Source organism: Haemaphysalis longicornis, unplaced genomic scaffold (assembly GCF_048455015.1).
Source record: "Haemaphysalis longicornis isolate Haplotype H1 unplaced genomic scaffold, Haemaphysalis longicornis Haplotype H1 scaffold_1, whole genome shotgun sequence".
Lineage (NCBI taxonomy): Eukaryota > Metazoa > Arthropoda > Arachnida > Ixodida > Ixodidae > Haemaphysalis > Haemaphysalis longicornis.
In genome coordinates, this window is record NW_027526203.1 from 388,287,219 (window position 1) to 388,309,980 (window position 22,762).

The following is a 22,762-nucleotide window of genomic DNA, read 5'->3' on the forward strand; positions in this document are numbered from 1 at the left end:
CTGGGTTATTTACGTTTAGTTGTTTTTGTTACGATGCACGAGTCTCAGTTCGTAATGCGCGCCTTTTCTACTTTGGCTGGAGTCGCTACGAAGCCAGCGCCATCGCATGCTTGATAATCGCTGTGGAGGAGTACACGGCCCAGACGTTGTCCAAACAGTACTTGTTTGTCGCTGTGCGTTCTATCCCTCATGTGGTTAAAAGCCTAATAGCGCCCGCATAACTTGCAGCGCTAGAGGTGCCCGGGAAATAAAGCGCAGACTTTTAAAAGAAACTGATTCCGCAAGACAGGATGCAAGTATACTTACCAAAATTAAAAATAAATTTTGCCACACATGGAGTCGTATAAGTGGCATTAGCTGTTACCTGCGAGCACTTGCGCACGTTATTAGAGAAAATGCAAGTTTGCAGTAGTTGAAATACAATCACAGTCGCGTCGAGTTCGTCGCGTCGAGCCGTTTCTCTCAACAATGTGTCTTCAAACGCGGTAACGGTAAAAGAAGAAGATTGAGATCGACGAGGCACCAAAACGTTGCTTACATTTCTCGCATTCTCGTAAAGTAACTAATCAAGCGAAATAAACACGAAACCAATTGTTTTTATTCTCTTCGCGACACATGTTTTAGCTAAGCACATTACATTGAAGCACATACTTGATTATTTCTTTTATCTTCTCGCCATCCTGGCTTTTGTTAATTCACCGCGGCGACCGAACGGCTTGGAAAATGGCAATGCTTTCCTCGAATAATTGCTTCGAGTATGAAAGACCGCGCCCACGTTAGACTAAACAAACCGCAATATATGCGGCAACCGACGGAGTTGGCGGTTGCCTTTACACAGGCAGACAAAACACAGCTTGCACAGCGCGCGCGCACGCACAAATAAGAACAGAAATAATGCACTTGCCTCTGCGTTTGTGCGACTGCGTCTTACTTCCAACAACCACCGCATTTCTCGCCATTTAGGGCACCTTTCTGCCTGCTTAACGCATGACATATTGATTGCGCTTTGAAATATTTAAATTTTTTTTTGCTTATGTTATCTAAGGAAATGCGTTCGTATTACAAAAGGCGCAAACCAGAATGTGAGTACTTATGTCTGCAACTGTATGTCTGTGTGCGTTTGACGATAGAGCTGCCGCTTTCAGCCGACAGCACACCAAATAATTTTACGGCCATCTACAGTATTCTCATAAAAATTTCCTGCAGTTAATTCAATATGAGTACTAAGAGTCTGGCTTTGCTCCTTAAATAAACTCTAAAAAGAAGGTCGGCAACCCTACAAAATTCTCAGTACGAAGCAAGGATGGCGAATAATCGACCTTGAACATTGCAACGGCCGAAACATTGCAACGGCTATAGAAATTCCGAAAAGTTGCCCGCACCGCAAGGAGAGTGCTGAAATCATGAAATTTTCTAAAAAAAAAACACACACGATATTATAGTGGTTTAGTTGACTACAGCGGAATTATTACTCGTGAACACACAATTTGGCTAGACTATGCAGTTTTAAGTTCATGCGAAGGTTAAATAGGCGAGGCGGCAGTTATTTTGTATGGCGTGCGTTATACGGTCACTGTTTCACCCCAGCGCTATCATGCCGGCCTCGACGCAGTCTTCCTTCCGCTGAGCACGTTGAAGCCGTGGGTGCAGCGCGCCAGCTCTTCGAAGTTCGCGTCCTCGTTGAGTTTCATCTTGCGCGAGTGTATTGCATGATACGCGCCCGGGCTCCCTTATAGAGGCGCAGGAATTCGATCTTTGGACCTCAGCAGGGGCGCGTCCAGGATGTCCGCAAGGTTGATGGCCGCGATCCCCTTGATGCCATCGCTCCAGCCGATCCCGTCCAGCTGGCTGAGAAGGTGGAGCATTGTGCTGTGCACCTCCCCATAGCCATTCCATTCCGAGTCGAAGCGCTTGGTGCCGATGGGGTCCAACTCGCAGGTGCATGTTATGGCCGGGGCCTTCTTTGCCAGCGTGAGCGCGTCCCTCACCATCTCTCCTCCATCCCCGATGAACATTTGAGCCGGTTGGGGACACTCGAGTTTGGGGAAGGTGGATTTGGTCTGCGCGGCGCAGGCCCGCACCAGGAAGGTCTTGCCGGTTTTAGGGGGCCCGTAAAGGAGCACTCCATTTAAAGGGCTTATTCCCAGGTTGGGGAACTTCTCCTTGTGCGCCAAGGGCAGGATGATCGCCTCGTACGGCTCTTCGATCTGTTTGTCGAGGCCCCCGATGTCGCTGTACTCATCCATGGGTCGCTCGTCTACCTCCATGGCTGGGACACCCGAACCGTACATTTGCGGTAGCGTCTCCAGGATGACGTAGAAGCTCTTCTCGACTGCGAAAAGGTGGCCGGTGCGCAGATTTTCGGCGTCAACGAGCCCGATGAGTGGCAGGAAGAAGGTCTGGTGCATGGGCGTGTTGATGATAACCCACTTGCCCTTGCGCTGTGCGCCGCGGTCTGCGCTGGCGCCGTCCTCGTAACTAAGACCGTTGGGGTCGACGTCCGGCCAGCGGCCACACGAGAGAGCAGATGGGGAAGCTTCGTGTTGACCGCGATCTTGTCTGGAATCCCCTTGTTCTTCTACTGCCACGAAGTCTGCCTCCTCGCGCTGGTGCCGTCATCTTCTTCTCTTCCTTCTCCGTCTTCGCATTAATGCAGTGGCGCATACACAGGGGGATTGGCCAGGGCTTGAAAACGGCTACTTAGTATATATGCAGTGATGCGAATAGGAGTGAAAATACGGCCAGAAAAAATAACCGGATTCACTCCGTGGGGGCGTGGAAGACATAATGCAAAGATCGTTTTAACGAAGTCTTCCTGTACATGGCCGAGAAAAAACCTTGAAGCAGGGAGTAAATTTCTTTTTTCTGCGTGCGAGGCTGCTGGAACCGAATTATAGAAGTACAGTAGTTTTTTTTAGCAAGAGGCCAAGATGGTCAAATGGGACAGTGAGATAATTTTTTCTCTGCTTATAGCAACAACGGCATTGAAAAAAAATAATCCTCTAGGGATTCTGGTTGATTGCAAGTGATGCAAGCGTCTGTTGATGCCAATGTATACCTGCTTAGTTTAATTTAGGAACTAGGCATCCCACGACTGTGAATGACACTTCACATTGGCGGGAGAGGCAGAACGATGAGTTCCAGTTAAATTTTAAGCGCGCCTACTTTGATATATCCAGGATAGCGTAGGATCGTCCAATGGACAGGAAAGGTCGTTGTAAGCGTGCCGCACTTATGTATCAGATTGGGGTAGACATTCCTGCAGTGCCGTACCCGAGCATTGAGTGCCTCTTTATCTCAATAAAAGCTGTTAAATTAAATCAACCACGCTGCAACTTTCCCTCGCACTGAATAAACAAAAAAGGCAAATTGGACCCAAAACAATACCAAACTGATGAAGGAAGGCGAGGTGTTCGCAATTTTGTGGACTTTAAAATATGAGCCAGGCTAATCCCTTGTCACCCCCTTACGTAGGCGTGTTCATAAGAAGATGGCCAATAATGCGCCGTGTGGCGCAGCTAAAAGCTTATTTTCTCTTTTCTTGATTCTTGCCTTTTATGAGCGTCTTCCATGTTCGGGTGTGGGGTGCACTTCTACTACCCCCACACCCGCCGCGGTGGCTCAGTGGCTAAGGCGTTGCGCTGCTGAGCACGAGGACGCGGTGTCGACCCCTGCCGCGGTGGCTACTTCTCTGATGGAGGCGAAAAGCAAAAACGCCCATTTGCCGCGATTTTGGCGTACGTCGAAGATCCCCAGGTGGGGAAAATAAATCCGGAGTCCTCCACTACGGCGCGCCTCATAGCCCAGGTGTAGCTTCGTTGCGTTCAAAAGCCACAATCAATCGATCAATCAATCAATCAATCAATCAATCAATCAATCAATCAATCAATCAATCAATCAATCAATCAATCAATCAATCAATCAATCAATCAATCAATCAACTACCACTTCTATACTAATAATAATGCGACTACGACCGCGAATACTATTCTACTGCACGCTAACGATATTTTTTGGTTATCCTTCACGGAATTATTGCCATCATGACAAACGCGAGCCTAGCAGCTGAGGGATCAAATTACACAAGTAGCGAGATCCACAATATGATTGCTTCAGAAATTTAAACCTGCACTGTGACATCGCGCAAATGGTCTGGCATCACAAATGATGTGGCACAGCCAATAATAGCAGTGTGAAGAGAACACCTTGAAGAAAAACTGGAGAGAATTCGACGACCTATTATTTGCAGCTGAAATGTGCAGCACGACCCATATAGGCCTATATTTCAAATAATTATTTAATTATTTGTAATGGTTAACCTTAGTTATTTGTAAAGCTCGGAACCCCACATGCACATATTCACACACACGCACACGCACACGTACCGATTCGCTCCTACACTTCCAAGCTGCCGCGCGGGCGTCACACTGGCTTGCAGTTTCAAAACTTCGTTGTTCGCCCACTTCTCGGTTCAGATTTGCATATTGTTTGTTTGCGGACGTATTATACAGATGAAACCCGAAGGCCCTCTGTTAAAAAAAAAAAAAAATTGGCCGCGTATCTCTCCTTTCGTTGCAAATGTCGTCAAAAGACGATAGTCTTTATCGGCTATTGCGAAGTAAATGCCTCCCTTCGCTTTGCCGCTCACCTCTCATGTTGTTCCTCTTGCGTCGCGCTCCTCCCAAGGTAAAGACGCCAAAGGTTTGCTTAAATCATTTTAAATTTCCCGCGTTCCACTGCTCCAAACCGGGTGTCTCGATGCGAACGCTGCTGTAGGGCGGAGACGCGCGTTAATCGAGGCGCCCTACTTCAACGTTTATAGAACCGCGTTTCCCTACTCCACGTGCGTTGCAAGCAGAACGTGGAACCTATCTAGTGGAACCTTGCGTAACTGTTGCCGGTTGATTTCTTAAAATGGCGCAAGAAGCTATAGTGGCGCGGGCGACAGTAGGCGACGGCGAAGTGAATTCTTTTTCTGCATTTGATGAAGAATTTAATTTCGCAAAAGCAAGCATGTTTGATTTTTTTATAAAGGAACACTGCAAATATCACTTCTGTATTGATTTGCTGTCTAATATTTGCGCAATGTCTTGTTCTTCTTCAACAATGTTGACAAGTATGAACCTTACACCGGACATAGACGGGTAGATTTAGCTGTGACTATATAAAACTAATGGGCAGGCATTGTTTAGCTTTGGCCGGGTGGCTGAATCGAGTCACAGACAGACAGACGGACAGACATACAGACATACAGACAGACCAAAATTTCTGGGTTTAAGGAGCCCAAGAAAGACTATCGTCTTTAAAATATCCCGGTGGATTGGCCGGTGTGTCGTTCCAGCCGTCACCGAATAAATCGGCAACGAGGAAGGTACAAGGTACTTTGGAATGGAATTTTCTTGTTGAAAAATGCGTTCAGAAAGGCTAAAGACACTCGTGACATAAAATACACATTCTGCACTTAAAATGACTAGGCAATGCATATGAATTCACTGGTTCTTTACTGTCCCTTTGATCAAGACTATTTTTTTTTAGCAAGAAGAGGATAGGGAGAAAATATGGTGTGATATGTATATATACTAGGGAATAAAGTAGACGTGAATGAGTGCGGCTGGAGGGAGGGTGGGAGCATGAAAACCCCCGCAGCGGAGGGACAGGCAGAGGGGGACGGGTAAATGCAAGGAGGTCAATCATAATGAGCCTAATTGGTTTCCTATACGTACGACAATACGAAATAAAGCGATAAAAGCGTGCTAAGAAGAGCACCGGGAAAGGCCCTACTTAGACGCTCTTAAAAATGTCCGCGGATCTGCTTTGCCCCAGTGCACCTGAATGACGGATCACGGCTTCCATGGGAACGAATGTGGCAAATCAAGGGGCGCGACATATGATTTGATCAAAAAATGGGATGTCAGCTGTGATATCGTGCAATGCAACTTGCCATGCTTGTATTACGCGATGCCTCATCGCAGATAGCACTTTTCAGGTGAAATGTTAAGCTGGGTATCGTCAGTGTCCTATTTTGTCGCTTTGACCGCGTTTACTGGCCTTCTTTGTGCATTGAGGGGAAGAGACTCGCGGACATTCTTTAGAGTGCAGTTTTCACGTGGATGCAATGTGCCGTAGTTGTTGTGATGCATTTGTTGATTGATTGTGGGGTTTAACGCGCCGACGCTACGCAGGTGATGAGGCGCGCCGTAGTGGAGGTCTCCGGATTAATTTTGACCACCTTGGGATCTTTAACGTGCGCCGAAATCTCGTACACACCGGCGTTTCTGCTTTTCGCCTCCATCAGAAAAGTGGCCGCCGCGGCCGGGAATCGAATTATTTGCCATGATTATGATGATGATGATGACGACCAACTTTATTTGGTTCAAAAAATAAGAACGGGAGAGCATGGAGTGGGAGGTCCCAGCAACACCTCCCTATACGTGCAGACAGCGGCCCATATCCCTAGACCACGGGCGGCATCCGAGACTCGCTGGACGAGAGCATTCTTGAAGGTCAGCATCGGAGATGAGCAGGCATGTCTCCCACCGCTCTATTGTGCCGATCTGGACATGTGACGAAAGTGTGTGGAGTTTAGAAGAACATTACCATATAATCTAAATGAGGTACGCGCGCTTCTGGAACCGTTTGCATGTGTCCTTATAGGTCTCAGGGTATATGTGACTCCAGGCATAGAAAAGGATACGCTCTGGTCAATTTGCTTCGGAAAAGTATCGGCTTGTCTCCAGTCAGTAAATCGACGTTTATTCTGTGTTGGATTGGGTAATGTCCTGGCGCTGTTAACGCGGGCTCTATACGAAGGGGTATAAGCTATGTACGGGCAGTGCAGACGTATGCCATAACATGTGGGCATGTCCCCAAAAGAGGAGTCCATTGCGTGATTCTCTAATAATTAATACCGTGGAGCAGTGGACGACCGTTCTGCGCAGCTCCGACCCTGAGATCTAGATTTGTGTTGTCCGAATGGCCGAAGACGCCGCTGGAGACCGACGGCTTCTGGCCGCCGTCGGATGGGAATGAAAAGACTCTGCCTCCTCCTTTTCAAAACCACGTAGGGCAAATAGATGTTGCTTCTCTCTCTCTCTCTCTCTCTCTCTCTCTCTCTCTCTCTCTCTCTCTCTCTCTCTCTCTCTCTCTCTCTCTCTCTCTCTCTCTCTCTCTCTCTCTCTCTCTCTCTCTCTCTCTCTCTCTCTCTCTCTCTCTCTCTCTCTATCTCTCTCAGAATTTAATGGGGAGGCAGGAAGCGTGGCCGACTTCGTCTTCGTCAATGCAGGAGGTTGACTAAACAATAGTTCATCTTTATAATTGTCGTTATTGTCTTCGTTAACGATGGATCCGTAGTGAGTTGCCTAAACAATCATCGCTGCAGAAGTAGTCGCCTTCTCAAACCTCTAGATCTCCCTAATCTCCGTCCAATAACACTGACCTCTCACGTTGGCAAATTTATGGAGCGTATGGTCCTAAATAGCCTTCAGCAACATCTGAAGGCCTTTTCACGTGCACTGGATCCCTGGTCACGCAGGCATTGCAGGGAACGAACGCGCTCATCAGCTTGCCCGCGAAGCTCTCCTCCGGGCCCCTGTCGACGCTCGCGACATAAATCCTTGTCCTCCCCCTCCGCTCCCCACCTTAGCAGACATTCTAAGCATACGCCGCACGTTCCCTCCCCTCCATTCCGGGCTTACCCGTCGCGAGCAAGTAGTAATTCGGCAGGCGCAAACATATACACTGCACACACCCACTCGGCTCCATCTGCTCCAACGCACGCCAGACACTCCTGTCTCACTCTGTCCCCACTGTCGTATTCCCCCATACCCAGGACCACATTCTGTGGAAGTGCCCCTACAACCCTACCCAACCACACATTTACACCGGAGAGTGGCTAGCTGTTGCGGCGAGTCTCCAACAGCAACGGGAACTGGCGGCCCACATGATCAGGGCCCTCAGCGGCTGCCTGGACCGAGGTGGCTGATTCGCCCCACCATCCCATGAATAATAAAGTTTATATCCATCTATCTATCTCGACGCAGTAGATCAGCCAAAAACGAAATGTAAGCGGCCGGAATTGTTGCTTATTATATGCTTGCGGTGGTTTAAGCGGCGTCGCAACACAAGTGTGTTGCACCTCTTAGACTAGTTTGGCAGTCAACTTCAACGAAACACAAAATTGCTCAAAGCAGAGCTCAAATCGTAACACACCTTCTGTGAACGTCTGCCGACTTTTTTCAGGAAAATATTTTTTCGCATGCCCAGTGTTCGTTGCCGTAGCTTGGAAGTCCGTCCCCATTGCGGTTCCATCGCATGTAACGGACGTCAATTAAAGCGAAGCTTTCTACGCCTCACTGATGGCAACCGTCCCGTCACCAATACGCACTGCAGGAACGCCCACTTTACAAAATGGGTTTCACAAAGCAAGGATGATGACAAGCGAACGCCCATAAAGCGCCTCAAAAAAAAAAAAAAAGGCTTCCTATGGTCGCAATTGAACCTGGTGGGCCCCAAGCATTATGACGCCGACGACTATCCGATTGTGCCATCCCGCACGAAATAGTTTGAAAGCAGGCACATAAAGCCTGACGAAAAAGTTCAAACGCCCTTTCGTCTAACGACAACGATGGTTGAAAAGCGAAGCTTTCTCGGCAAATAGCAAAAGCAAATGGCGGAAGCAAAGTCAAAGCCTCAACAGTCAAAGTCCAAACCCTCAATGATCGAAGTCTGAATCCCAACGACGCAGAGTCGAGCCCGTCAACGACCCCACGACAACGGACGAATCCATCACGAGAAAGCTGAGCGTTTCAACCATCGTTGAATATCACATCCGAATATCACATTTGAATATCACATCCGTATCAATGTTTAGTGCCTTAATCAGAAACCACTGGTTTTCTCGGAAAAAAACCTTGTATAAAAACATTGTAAAAATGCGTTTGCAATGCTTTTATTTGCAATCATTAAGAACGATATATCCCAATATATTTTAAAGTCACATATCCTATCGTGAAGAAAAATAAACTATCTAGTTACTTCATTAATCTTCAAAGTATTGGTATTCAAGTCACAGACGGCAAGCACGCATAACTTTTTTTCCTGCCTTGACTATGTGATCGTCGGCCATATGCTTGGTGTGCAGCAGCCAGTATAGAACGGTCAGCATGTTCACCAGCCTGTCAGCGCAGCTATCGCCCACAGCGGCATGAACTTCAGTGGCAATCTTGAGCCCCGTCAGCCGAGACAAGCCAGCCTAGTTCTTCCAGGCACTGTGCTCGCCGCCTTTCATGCGACTGTTGAGCATCATTACGGCAGGGAAAACCCCCCAGACGCCCCTGAGGATATCGTGCACTCCCTTTCTCCCAGTGTCCTTTGGATCGCCTTGCTTCGATAGAGACGCAAGGCAGCAGGAAGGAGGCGGTCTCGAAGTCGCGCGTCTCGTAGCCTGCCTCGTACAGCGCGAGGAGGAGTGTCTGAAAGTGATCCAGAGACCGCAGTAGGGCACCAGGTTTGGTGTCGAAGAAGCGCAGGGTGAGCCACTTGAGCACCAGGTGAACATCGACAATATGGGCCTCCAAAACATCCAGGATGCTACAGAAATGCAGGAGCACGTCGGAGGTCGCGATGGGCATCTTGAAGTCGGCACTGAAGCAGTTTGCCATGAACGAAGAAGCCCAATTGTCTGTCACCATCTGCTTTTTTGGTTGCTCGTAGACCGCATGTGGGGGGCTGGCGTTCCCCTCGAGCAGTCTCAGGACATTCTCGAGAGCTATTCGCTGCTCCGTTACATTGCTGGCCAAGAGCAGAGGTATCAGATTCTCCTGCTTGTCTTTCCATGATTCGGCGGCCACCGCACGAATCACAGGCATGCTGGTTCTTGAGCTATTTTTTGATATGCGGCCTCCGGCCGTGGTACCAACGGCTACTTTTTCATCGTCGGTAGTCACGACGCCCGCGCGGTCAGACTGCGACGCAGGGGGGGCCAGAGGTGTTGATTCCGGATGGGAATTACTGCATCCACCTTTTAAAGTCGTGGCATTACGGTAGGGTGATGCCTGTACTGGCAACTGTGGCAGAAACTTGTCAGGCTCTGACGACTTCGATAGGGTTGTCCTAACCGCCTTTACAAGCATCTTGTTAAGCTCGATCGAAGTGAGCTTGGAGAGGCCGCTTTCAGAAAACGGAGCCGCCGTTTCTTCCTGGAACTCCGGTTTCTTGTTGTCCAGTGCTGCCATGAAGCTCCCCCAAATGGATTCCAAAGTGGCGACCTCGCAGGCGCTCTCACTGACTTCACGCGCTGCAGTAAGCCCAGCCTGTGTCTTCATGAATCTCTCAATGTCCGTCGGGGTGCACGAGTTGAGGTGTGGTTGGAATCTCATGCGTCGGCCGCCATCCATTCCGGCTAGGAATTTGGCGGTTAAGTTCACAGTCACGTTGCTGCCCTTACTGTCGTTTCTTCCCTGGCAAAGATTTCGTTCGGGAACCTTCGGTATCCGTCAGCTATGGATCTACTTCCTTCTCTTTCTCGGTGTCGTCGTTGCACGGGCTGCCTCGTCTTCTTTTGTAACACGCCACTGGTTCTCTTCTCTACGACGAGGTACTTCGAAAACCCATTTCGTCAATAACGAACTTCACTGCCCGGACGTGTGATTTTATCATTATGGGCTAAATCACTCGGGTGCTGCCATTATCCTTGCCCCGTGGGGAAACCATAAACTACCCACTTACCGCGGTGGATACCTTTTGTAGCGCTTGCACATCCAAATTGGGTGCATAAATACTTAATGATGCGTCCCTAATATTGCCTTTGTAATGTAATACCTTTGTAATACCTGCATTTAATTTTCCTGTTTGTTCTTTATTTCTATTTGATTTTGAAAGTCTGTATTTCTGTTTGGGCTTTTCCTATTATTTTTTATTCTCCGTATTGTTGTTATTGTTGTTGCCGCTGTTATTTAATTCCCCTCTCCTCAAGAAATCCTGATGAGCATGGCAAGACTCCGGAACAAGCTGACCTTCGTGGCCCCACCGCAGGGGCTTGTTTTGTTCCAACCCCCCACCCCAAACCCTTCCCTTCCCTTCTCTCCCCTCGCATGCGCGCACGCGAGCTACAGCCAAGAAAAATAAAAGTAACTAAATAAACGAAATAAACTAAAATTCGTGCCTGGCAGTGTGGCCTCAGCTCAGAAGGTGTGAAAATAAAGCAAACCAATAAAACAAACACAATTTAGCTGCCCTCACCTACGTGAAACTGGGGTACCGAAAAAAAAAGAGAGCTGCCCTATCGTCTAAGCTCGACTGTCATTTAAAAGAAGGGAACTACTGACGGCACGTTATACGCACTGAAATATAAATTTGCGCATAATCACCCCATGGAATATCAGCCGCAGGGACAGGTGTAGTTGACGTACGGCTTTCGATTGTGATGATTCTAGAGCAATGCCTCCTACAACAGGTCCTCAAGATGTCGACGAAATAAAAAAATAAAATGAAGGCCATTACGCTATGTCAACGTGGATGACCAGCGGAGCTGTAAAGTCATTGTCACTTAGTAATGACGGCCACAGTGGCTCTGCTGTCCCTATCATATGCTCGCACCTGCAGACACATTCTGGGATAATGTAAAATCGATGCACGTACGCCGCTGGAGGTGCAGTTAGGCCGGATCGGCGTGGCGTCACAAGCCGAATGTCTCCAACACGATGTTCAGCGAGATTTGCTGACGGGCTAGTTGGTCTGATACTTGAAAAGCCACGAGGATTGCGCGGAACGACGACACAACGAGGAGACAACAGGACGAGCGCAGGAGACAACAGGACGACAACAGGATGCGCTCGTCCTGTTGTCTCATCTTTGTGTCGTCGTTCCGCACAATCCTCATGGCTCTCCAACACGAAATGCGTAAACCACTCCCTTTTCAGTCCCGCCACTTACACATTGAAATCACGGACTACCCCTTGCGATATATTTAAACATTACATAGCCTGTCGTCGTTTTGATGCAAGTCTGAGAGATGAGAAATTTCGACGAGCTAAAAATATACGCCCATTTGCCCAGTACGCCCGGCTCCACCACGTGATGATGGCTTGCCAGTGGCAAACATGCTTTAGCGTCTGTTTTAGCGATGCACGAAAGCTGCCAAAGGATGTTGGCGTGTCCGTAAAGACTGCCCGAGTTTCTCATACCGCCGCACATTTTCGGAGCGAGCACGATGTGTGGAAAGTGCTTATATCCAGGGCCTTTCTCCTCGAATTCGATCGGCGTTGACTGGGCTTTTATTATTATTTTCGCCCCCTAGCTTCCTGCGTGTATTTGATACACAGGCGGGGCGTTGTCTGCGCGCCGTGTCCGCGCGCGCTCTGGCGAACACTGAGAATAGCTGGCCCTCGGCCGCTGACAGTAATGGCCGCGGGGAGTCGGCGAAGCCGCAGCCTGACAGGGCTCGCCGAGGAGCAGGAAGAGGCGGCCGGGTGTCTCCAGCTAAGACAATACGGCTGCCTGTGTGTGGGCTCGAGCCGCTACGAGAAGCCGTGTTTTTCTTTCACCGGATCAAGGACATAACGCACGCGGGGAAGCACGGCTGAGCCGAGTGGCGCACCGAGAGGGCCGAGCCTGCGCCCAGACTGCGCGGGTGGGTCAAGACCCCGCGCGCTCACAGGGTCGGGGACGCTAAGTGTCGCAACTTCCGTTGTTCGCTGAGAGCAGAACATGCGTGCGTCGGAAAGCCGTAAATTTCTCCCTAATCACCTGGGAGACGCCAGTTGACGCGCTTCTCATGGCTGCTGCTTTCCGTCTTTTCGGGCATTTGTTCGAAGGCTGATTCGAGGGTATTTCTTCCGCCGTATAAAGTTTTCTGCCAATGAACATTCACGTAGCGACAAGGCAGTCTTGGCTAATGTGTTCCGACTGCTACGGGAAAAACATCTCTACAGAATTTGAGCAATCTGTTGCGGTAATTCGAGCAAGGCAACCCACCCGAACCTCCATGATCCCTTGGGGGAACACCCGTTGCGTTGGACACTGCATTGGCTTGTGTGAGCGTGTTCCGTTGCGTCGATCGTCCTGTTGGCTGCCTTTGACTGTCTCGTCTCCCATCGGAAACTGTTTTGGAGACCGCTCGGTTGCCTTACAGCATTCTGTGGCGGATCAATTCGAACCTATGTCGACCGGTCATTTAGGGCGCCGTTACAGGCGTCGGAACGCTGGCACGCCGGCAACCCAGGAACGATTTAGGTTGGCACCCACGGAAATTATTAATAACCGCTATGTGCTCGCATCAAAAATTGTAACCGTTAAAAAATCGGTTGAGCATAAGAACCGCATAATTTCAAATGTTGCCTGTTACAAAAAAGCGCACCGCACAAATATAATGCATAGATAACTTCTGCAGACAATAACTGCCACTATGGTTAAGTGGCTCAATCGTCATGCTAGTGAGCATGCGTGGTCGCGGGTTCAATTTCCGGGACAGCGGTAGAAACCGGATACGCTCCCACGTGAAATTGGGCGCACATCAAGGGACACCCCAGGAACTGTCCAAAATACCGCTGTGACAAAAGAAGGACTTGGCACAGGGCAAGCCGACATGTAGTTGTGTCGATTGAACGCGCCGACGCAACGCAGATGATGAGGCGCGCCGTAGTGGGGGTCTCCGGATTAATTTTGTCCATCTGGGGATCTTTAACGTGCGCTGAAATCTCGAATACACGGGCGTTCTTGCTTTTCGCCTCCATCAGAAAAGCGGCCGCCGCGGCCGGGAATCGAACCCGCGACCTCGTGCTTCGCAGCACAACGCCTTAGCCACTGAGCTACCGCGGCGGGTGGCATGTAGTTGTGTCACATAGGAGAAAAGAAGAGAGCACTGGTAAATCTACTGATGACGATAAAATTTGCAGTGTGGAGCCCGTACGTGGCTGGAGTTATTTGTGTCAAGTCCTCCGAACAACGTGAGCTGGCACGACTTGGTATTTTGGCTGACACACGCGCAACCCCTCAGGGTTGCATTAATAGAGTTCCGGCATGCATATCTTATGGAAATTGTTTCTCAATAAAAAACAATTCCTAATAATAATGATATGATCGTTTAAAATTTTAAAAAATATGAAGACTGGCATGCAATCAGATTACATGCAATAACCGTGGGATGTCATTGCAGTAGTTAATGAAGAAGCCGCGAAGAGTGCCTGGTGTTTTACCTTCTTGATATTACACATAGACAAGAGCTTACCTTCTGGCCTGCTACTTATGTCAGCGCTAAGATAAGAAGGACTGTTGGGGTGGCTGCTTTAGAACCATTGGAGAGGCGACGTTAAGAATTGTACCTTGATAAGGCATCATCGTTTCCAGCTCCTAAGCTTCGGTGTTTAGTGAAGGCTTCCACCACAGGGTGAAACAAAAGGTTTGAGTTGAACTACACGATGCAGCAAAAAAGAACAGTTCGACAAATTTACTTCGATGTATTTTTAGTGTAGGCAGACCGGATAGTTTGGTGTGGAGCGAAAAATCAAAAGTGCAGAAGTGGAGGTTGCCTGATACAAAATGGTGCGCGCGTGAGTGCGTTTTTGAGAGCTTGTGTGCGTGTATCATATGTGCGCGCACATGTGCGTGTGTGTGTGTGTCTCTAGAAATCGTGGCGAACATACTGCGTGGTTAGGAGCGTCGCGAACCATTCGAAGAGGAAATCAGCGAGATTTTGACCCGATGGTAAGTGCACGGAGTATCGGCGTATGCGTATTACTGAATGCGGTTTGGCAAGCATCTTGAAAGAGAAAATGGCAGGGAAAAAAACGTGCAGGGGGTGCAGGGACCCCGGATATTGGAAGACGGCCTTTGTCCTTCATTAAAGACGATTTTCTCGAGGCCGCATGTTGCGGCCTTGTGCAAAATTCGGCGCAGTTGAATAAACGATGTTCGAATCGAACAGTAAATAAGAAGGTACGGAGGCTGAAAAGTGGGGTCTTCCCGTGTTTTGTGTGCGTTTGTTTAGATAGCTAGCGAGGTGCAGAGGGCGCTCTTCGGGTGCGGCGATATATTGTTTGCCTCTGCCGTGGTACAAGAGAACCGTTATATCACTCTGCACTTGGTTTGTTGATACATGCGAGTTGTCGCGTAAACTCACACGAAGAGGTCATGCAGAGGCCATATGTAAATATACACGAAAACCCGCGCCTATCTTGCCATGGTGAGTACAGGGGCAAACAAGGCGGAAACTCTTACACTAATTGCTTTCACACAAGTGCCTCCCCCTCTAAGCGATCGTAGGTAGAAGCGTGTGGCGTTTGCTGAAGTCATTTTTTAAACCACGGTGTTAGTAAATACAAGACGCACGCAAAGTAAATATGTGGCTCTTAACGCTTCATCGGCCCTGCGAAGAGGGTTCTCTACCGCGGCCTCTCACTTGCATGCACTTTTTTTTTTCTCTATAGTGCCTCCTCATCGCTGAAAAGCGTCGCTCTATTAGTGCATTACTAAAACATACAGCTCCTCGGTCTTTCTCTGCGTCGTAGGAAGCACTGAAGTAAGTTGCTCGTAAGTCACGACTGATGGTTGCTGCAGGTAACGACGAAGTGAGCTTCCGGATTGAAAAAGGAGAGGTCGTTGTTTGACGCCCCCCCCCCCCCCCCATAGCCTAGTTATTCATTTGGGGCACGTTTAATTTTAGCAGGTATGCTGCTTTCACTCGCGTGTTTATATAGTATAACACATCTTCAGTATACTCTGCAAAGATGCCTGAAGCTATTATTCTGTGTTGGAACTGCGAATTAGCCGTACTGGCTATTCGTTCAATATTTTTCAAGCATTTCAAGTTGGGATTTAGTTAAGCTTGTTCATTCAGTGATGAATTATTTAACAAATCGATCAATTTACTAATTAGTAAGATGATTGTTAATTCCCACGATTGATTGAGATTTATTGATTGATTGATTGATTGATTGATTGATTGATTGATTGATTGATTGATTGATTGATTGATTGATTGATTGATTGATTGATTGATTGATTGATTGATATGTTGGTTGATTGATTGATTGATTGATATGTTGAACCACTTCCAAGGCGAGCTCTCAATGCAGTGGACTGCCGTGTCCTTAGCGGTAGATTGGATTAGGGAACATGTGCAAAGCTTAATCAACCGAATTAACCACAGGGCGTTCGCTGACATGAGCATATCATGCCATTATCATGCCTGATCATGCCATGAAAGCTTTCTGCCCCGCATCACGCCCTTCACAGGCTAGAGCTAGCGGGGTGGTACCTTCCGAATCGTTACCTACGGCTTGGGAGAGAAAATAGAGCTATGTGCTCTTTTGATACGTGGTGGCTCCTTTGGTACTGATCGCATTAACAAAGTTCCTCTGGAAAGAGATTACCCGTACCGTGCTCTACGGGAAATTACGTATTCCACATGGTTGCAAGGAGTGCTTCAGTACCTCTTTAATTCTACCTTGGGCTATCACTTTGTGCCTGTGCTGCAAGAACATGAAGCAGCGCTAATAAAGAAGTATCATGTGACGTTGTGCCCGAAACCTACTTATAGGCGTTAAATTCAATAATAAATGCACGAAAAATACCACTTTATCAAGCAACTGGGATAAACGCAGCTTTCTGTCACACAAGCGAATTGTATCTGTCTCCTCCTAAGCGTTGGTTGCAGTTCCGTAGGACCCGTTTAGGAACACCGGTTTACAAGCACCCTGTAATTTGCTTGCCGCACTTGTCCGGTGAAAATCTCGTACATTTTCCCGCTATTTGAGTCCTTTAATACTAAAAATTCTGCGCGGCATATGTCATCAACAAATAATAACCAAAGAAAAAAAAAGACCACACCTGAGGAACCTCTTTTCAGCCCAATATATCAAAAGTGACAAACAAGTGCCCCTTTTCCGTTCACCCGTCAAATGAGCACACGGTTGGGATAAAAAAATCGGCTGCAAGGGTAGCATTCGGACAGCGCAGGATGGGGGCGGTTGGAAGACTATGAGAGACATCTTCGTATCCTGCAGTGGACATTAATAGGGTCAGGACAATTACACCCTAAGAGGCGTTCACAGGAGGCCTGAGGAACACGATTAAAAAAAACTGTCAGCTAAACTCTTCTTTTGAGGGTCAAGCACGACTTTCCGTCTGAAACCCGCGTACACAAAGTCGCAACGTTTCATTGTGGCTTTGACTCACACACGTCGTCTCACATAGGCTGGACGCAAGCCCAGTAATGGGAGACGTGGGATTATTCTAAGTCTTTCTTGGGCTACTTATATGTGAAAATTTTGGTCGGTCTGTCTTTCTGTCCCTCAATACAACTCTCCTGACAAAAGTTGAAACAATTCGACAAAAACAAGTATACATGGGCTAACCGTTCCAAACAACTAAAGCCGCGGGCGTTAGTCATACACGTCTTCATTATTTAGCACAAATAAAATACCAGGCCCATTTTAGGCAAAATATAAGGATTTAACCAGTAGTTCACGCCTTCTTTTAGCTAAGTTCAAAGTTCAAAGTTTATTTCAAAAGTACAGTGGTACGTGTTACATAGTGTAGGTATACAGAGGAGGTTTCAAGGTTAGAAACCGCAGAAGGGACCTCCTACACGCTAGAGTGGTTTTTAAGGTAGCAAGTGAAAAATACAACGAGTTAAAAAAAATTGAATGCAATCCACACTGTGAAGGTGGTTGGACTGCGAAGCTGTAAACACCACCCACAACGATTACCCATGCGACGTCACTAAATTCACACACGTGGCTCTACAAAGAGTGAAAGCAGAGACAAGTGAAATGTACTGAACCACACTCTTTATTACTTCACGACGACATTCACGACTGCTTTATGATCATTGTGATGCTCACTGAGATTTTCAGTTCTCACTCTAGAAACATTCTTTTCTAGAGTCAAATCAATGCACAATCCATAAATGGTGGTTGGTTTAGTTGTATTAGTGAAGCACATGAGTGCAAACTCTTGCATGACGAATTGGATGAACCACTTGTTTTGCGTTTCTGAGGTATCCCCATTAAAGAACCCGACAATGATCACGGCTGTGGTGTGATCCATCGCCAGTGAGGAGAAGTGCGTTCGCATGAAGCACTCGATGTCAGATGTTGGTGCATTCGGTGAGGTGTAGACCATGAAGATTAAGATTCCATGGCTTGTATTCACGGAGCACACATCACCGCAGTCCACTTTTATTGTTCACATTATTCGCAGACGCCATTATCACACATTATGCGGTTTGCACTTCACACGTGGGGTTTGAATGAGCGCAGGTTTGAACGAGCAGGTTTGAACGTGGGGTTTGAACGAGCGCACCCGCCGCTGTGCTCGTTGAGTACACCGTCTGTCTCCCCGTCTCCTCGTGCGGGTGCAACTTCGTCGGTAAGACTACGGCCACTCGCACAGTTTCTCTATTCGGGTCCAGGTTCGTTTACGTACGGTGCGAGTACTCTATCTTATTTAGTCTGGCGTATTCTGCTGACGACACCACGGAAATTTTCTTGGCTGGTAGAGGTATACTGCTTCGCAGTAAAATGGCGCAGAAAGGCTCCAGCACGTGAGAGATAAAAGCAGCCATAATAAGAACAGAGCTCCCGATCGTGCTGTTCCAGGCAGAACAAGAAACAAGCAATAAAGAAAAAGATGGGCGCTGTCCCAAAAGAGGGCGCGCGAGCTGTGCAAAGGCGGTAAAATTGAATTGCATCGAACAAATCTCCCTTCAATTCATCATGAGAGGAAACAGAAAGCGGAGTAAAAGTTGCGTAGCAGAGGCGGCAGAAGGCTATCGTGTTTCGGTGATATTTGCAGTGAAGCAAGCAGATACGCGGCCAATTTTTTACCACCTGGGCATCTTTATAACGTGCCCTGAAATCACCTTTAAACGGGCGTTTATGTTTTTCACTTCCATAGAGAAAATAACGAGGACCCCGAAACCCTCCTTGTGATGTTGTGAATTCGAAGACGTTATAGTGTCCACTTGCCGAACGCGTTATCTATCATTCACATAATCTTCCTTTGCTTCTGCGTATTTTTTTTTTCTTCTACCCGTTACTACGACTGGGAGCCTTGGCCATGATAGACCTAGTATATCCAATCTTGACGTTACGTAGCCTTAACTGAGTCCTACGACGAGCCAAGCTACGTCAAACTCTGCACGTTAAGCTCCGGTCAACGGGTGATGATGGTAGAGCTCATAACCGTAACGTCCCGCCTAACGTCACGCTGGAACGTACCCGCTGCTGCTGCTGGAAAAAAATATTGACGGAAAGGAGTAGGGGCTGGGGGCGGGGAGGGGAGGGGGGGGAATCGCACGGCCCTCGGGCTATCTGTTGGAACAGAACCGTACGGCCGCAAGTTTCAGCGGACGCCGCATGATAATGCTACTATTGCATGACAAATAAATAGGACTTTAACGGGAACGTATTTTGCTACTCGCCTAATTGTTACTTCCATAGGATGCTCAAATTACTCCTGTATGCCTGAGTACATGTCCCTAACACATGTTTCTATAACTTGAAGGCCGCAAAGCATTCACCTTTAGTCAGTTTCGCTGTTACATTAAAACATCAGCCGCGGCCGGGAACGAAACCCGCGTCTTGTTTTTAACTGTATAGCAAAACATCTGGCTACTGAGGCACCACGCATATATTGTCGAACGGAACACAAGGTGTCGCCTTAGCCAACCTTGTCCCGTGTATTCATTCATGAATGGGCAGACTTCCCACAGGATGCAGTATACTGCGATAACACCATACGAACATATGACTTTAACCAATAAGGAATTGCTTTGGCTCTAGACCTATAGATACATAAGTATGGTGTAGAGTTTTGAATAAAAATTTTGTTCTTGCACCATTAAAGCAAATACTTAGGCATAGTAGGCCAAGTCCTTCGTGCGCGAGCGGCGAATTTTTGTCTCATGACGCCCTTAAGAAGGAACAGCCTAGCAGACGAGGGGCCCAGCTGAGCGCGGTTTCTGAGAATGCACTTAGCCTCGACCGATTTACAACTTGGCTTCCATCATACGGCCCTGACGCATGAAAAGTCACCGCTCTCACGCGCTATTTAAAGATTTGGCCGACTGCACAAAACATAAAACCTGATATTACAGTGTTCTATTCCCCTGAAATTGTGAACGCTTAAAATGTTTGCTTCCAACGCTTTCGCTTATTTTGTTAAGGCATCTCAGCAGGAAGTTGCTACGTTTCTAGGTAAAACGGCAGCGCTAGTCTTGATACGTGACAGAATAATCCACACTGTGAATCTGAGCTGAGACGTCCTTCCAGGCGCGCGTATGCAAAGGCCCGCATCCGGAAGGAGCCCAGCAGCTAGCAGGCCGGCCCGCAAGACAGGGAGCTCAGTCACTTGCGCAGCGTCTCGCAATACCCTTCTCCGGTTTCTCTCCACTTGGGTGGCTCCGCGACGAAGGCGTCAAGCTGTAAATGACATCCGCGGTGTCCCCATGAAAGCTCGCCTTGTCTCCGAGAGCAAGGGGAAGCCGTCGTGGTCGTGGTAGGTTTGCGACGAGGTCGCTTTACGATGCACGGCAGAAATAACCGCCAACGCGCAACCACGAGGAGCTAATCTGTGTCAATTAAACTTCCCTTTCGTTACGGAAGGCAGAAGCAGCGGTGAACATTCATTTCTGCGCTTTCTGGAGTCGAACTGCTCGCCTTATGTATGCATAGAGTCACTTGCATAAACAATAACGAAGAAAACCCGTCGCTGTGGCTCGGTGGCTAAGGCTGCGGAGAACGATGTGATGGTTCGATTCCCGGACGCTCCGGCTGTTTCTCTGATGGAGGCGGAACACAAAATTCCGAAAACAAAAGTATTTCAGTGCACTTTAACCGCAGTGGTCGCCATCTGAATGCGAAAGCATTATTATCCGATTGAGCGCCTGAGACTCGTCTCTTCCGCCCTGTGTTGCGAAGGGCTACGTTCTCTTGCCGCTTGACACGATTTGCTTCGCATTCCGCGTTCGAAGCTTCCGCCCCGCCCTCTCCACACAGGATGCCCTTTTACAATTCCACCACGATTTAATAAAACACCCACCTGCCAAAGATAACTCTGCGGTACTCTCACTTGACCTGCAAAAGGCTTTTGACCACTTATCACATGAGGCGATCCTCGCAGCCATCAGCAACCTCGGACTGGGAACCCGATTTTATATCTATATCCACAACTTCCTTTACCAACGCACAGCCACTATCAAACTCGGCCCCATACAATCCATGCCATTCTAAATGGCTAATCGCGGGTCCCCCCAAGGGGCAGTTCTCTCACCACTACTTTTTAATATTACTCTCATTCCACTCGCTCACCAACTCCTCAATATCCCCGCACTTCGCAGTACCATTTACGCAGATGATATCACCCTATGGGTGACACGTGGCAGTGATAACCAGATAGAAGACACCTTACAAACTGGGCTTGACCACGTCCTCACACACATCACCCCTCTTGGCCTAACATGCTCGCCCACCAAATCTGCCCTACTCATCATGACACCTCCTAAAACCCGCCCTTCCCCCCAACCGTCAATACGACTATTTGCGAATGAAAACCCCATCCCCCACATTCACGAGCTAAGAATCTTGGTGCTTACTATAACACACAACAGATCTACACTCCCCACACTCAAGTCCATTAAGAAATACACAGCCCAAACTATCCACCTCATTAAACGGGTCGCCAACCGCCATCATGGCTTAACAGAACTAGACCGACTACGTTTATTACACAGCTTTATGATCAGCCGCATACTCTACCACCTCCCCTACATGCATATCACAAACACTCAAACAAACGCCCTGGATGCCATGCTCCGCAAAGCATATCGCGCGGCCTTGCTCCTTCCTCCCGGGGCTCCTACCAATCGCCTTATGTAACTAGGCATCCATAAAACCATCCCTGAAATCCTTGAGGCCCACCGGACAGCCCAACTCGCCAGACTCTCCACCACACCCACGGGCCATTACATACTCCAAATCACAGGTCATACACCCCTCACAACATCCACTACCCCCCCCTCCCCCCCCCAACTTATTCCACGCAACATCCGAGCTCTCATCCGCATCAAACCGCTTCCCCGTCACATGCACCCCATATTCCATGCCAACCGCCGAGCAGCTCGTGCAAGTCATCATGCAAAACCCCACCCCCCTTACAAACACACGATGTACGTAGATGCAGCCTAGCCTAGTACAGCTCCTCCGAAAAAGTTGGAAATACGGTTAGCATTGTAGGTAACTGATATCGAATTTGGGCGAAACATTTGAGCTTGAATGATTTTAAAACCTGTAATCAATATTATTTTTGTCAGCCCCCTTCGCGATCTACATTCCCACTTCCCAGCTCCTATGCCACCTGAAGAATCACTAGACCGGCCTTCGGTAATTGCACGCCAAGCCAAGGCTAGCCGGCACCCTCGACTGCCCGTCCATATGGGTGTCCAGTTGCTGTCATTTCTCTTCCAAAGTTTGTGTGGCGGGACATTTGTGCGTCTTCCTGGCCCTCTTGCTTCACTGCATTGAAAATGAAGCAAGTGACGCAGCCCCTCGTAGCCTTTCGAAAAAAAAAAAGAAACAATGTTGACTGCTCAGTCGAAGAAATCGGTTTGAACATAGAAAATGACGAAAGGTGGTGAGTGCGTTTTCAGACACGTGCGAACGCTCACACTGCATCTCAATAAGCTCCTCGCTAACGCGAGGTGTGGTTAACGAGGAGAGAGATTGTGATTCCGCCCTGAATTCCACTGGACGGCCCATCATGAGGA

At 48.2% G+C, this 22,762-nt stretch overlaps 1 protein-coding gene and 1 pseudogene across 1 annotated transcript in view; one reads left to right on the plus strand and one right to left on the minus strand.

The window, feature by feature from the left end:
* The window catches only part of LOC144155248 (forkhead box protein F1-like), a 65,784-nt gene that overhangs the window by 37,674 nt on the left and 5,348 nt on the right, over positions 1-22,762 (plus strand). The window lies entirely within an intron of this gene.
* Positions 1,513-10,394, minus strand: LOC144178829 (26S proteasome regulatory subunit 6A-B pseudogene; annotated as a pseudogene).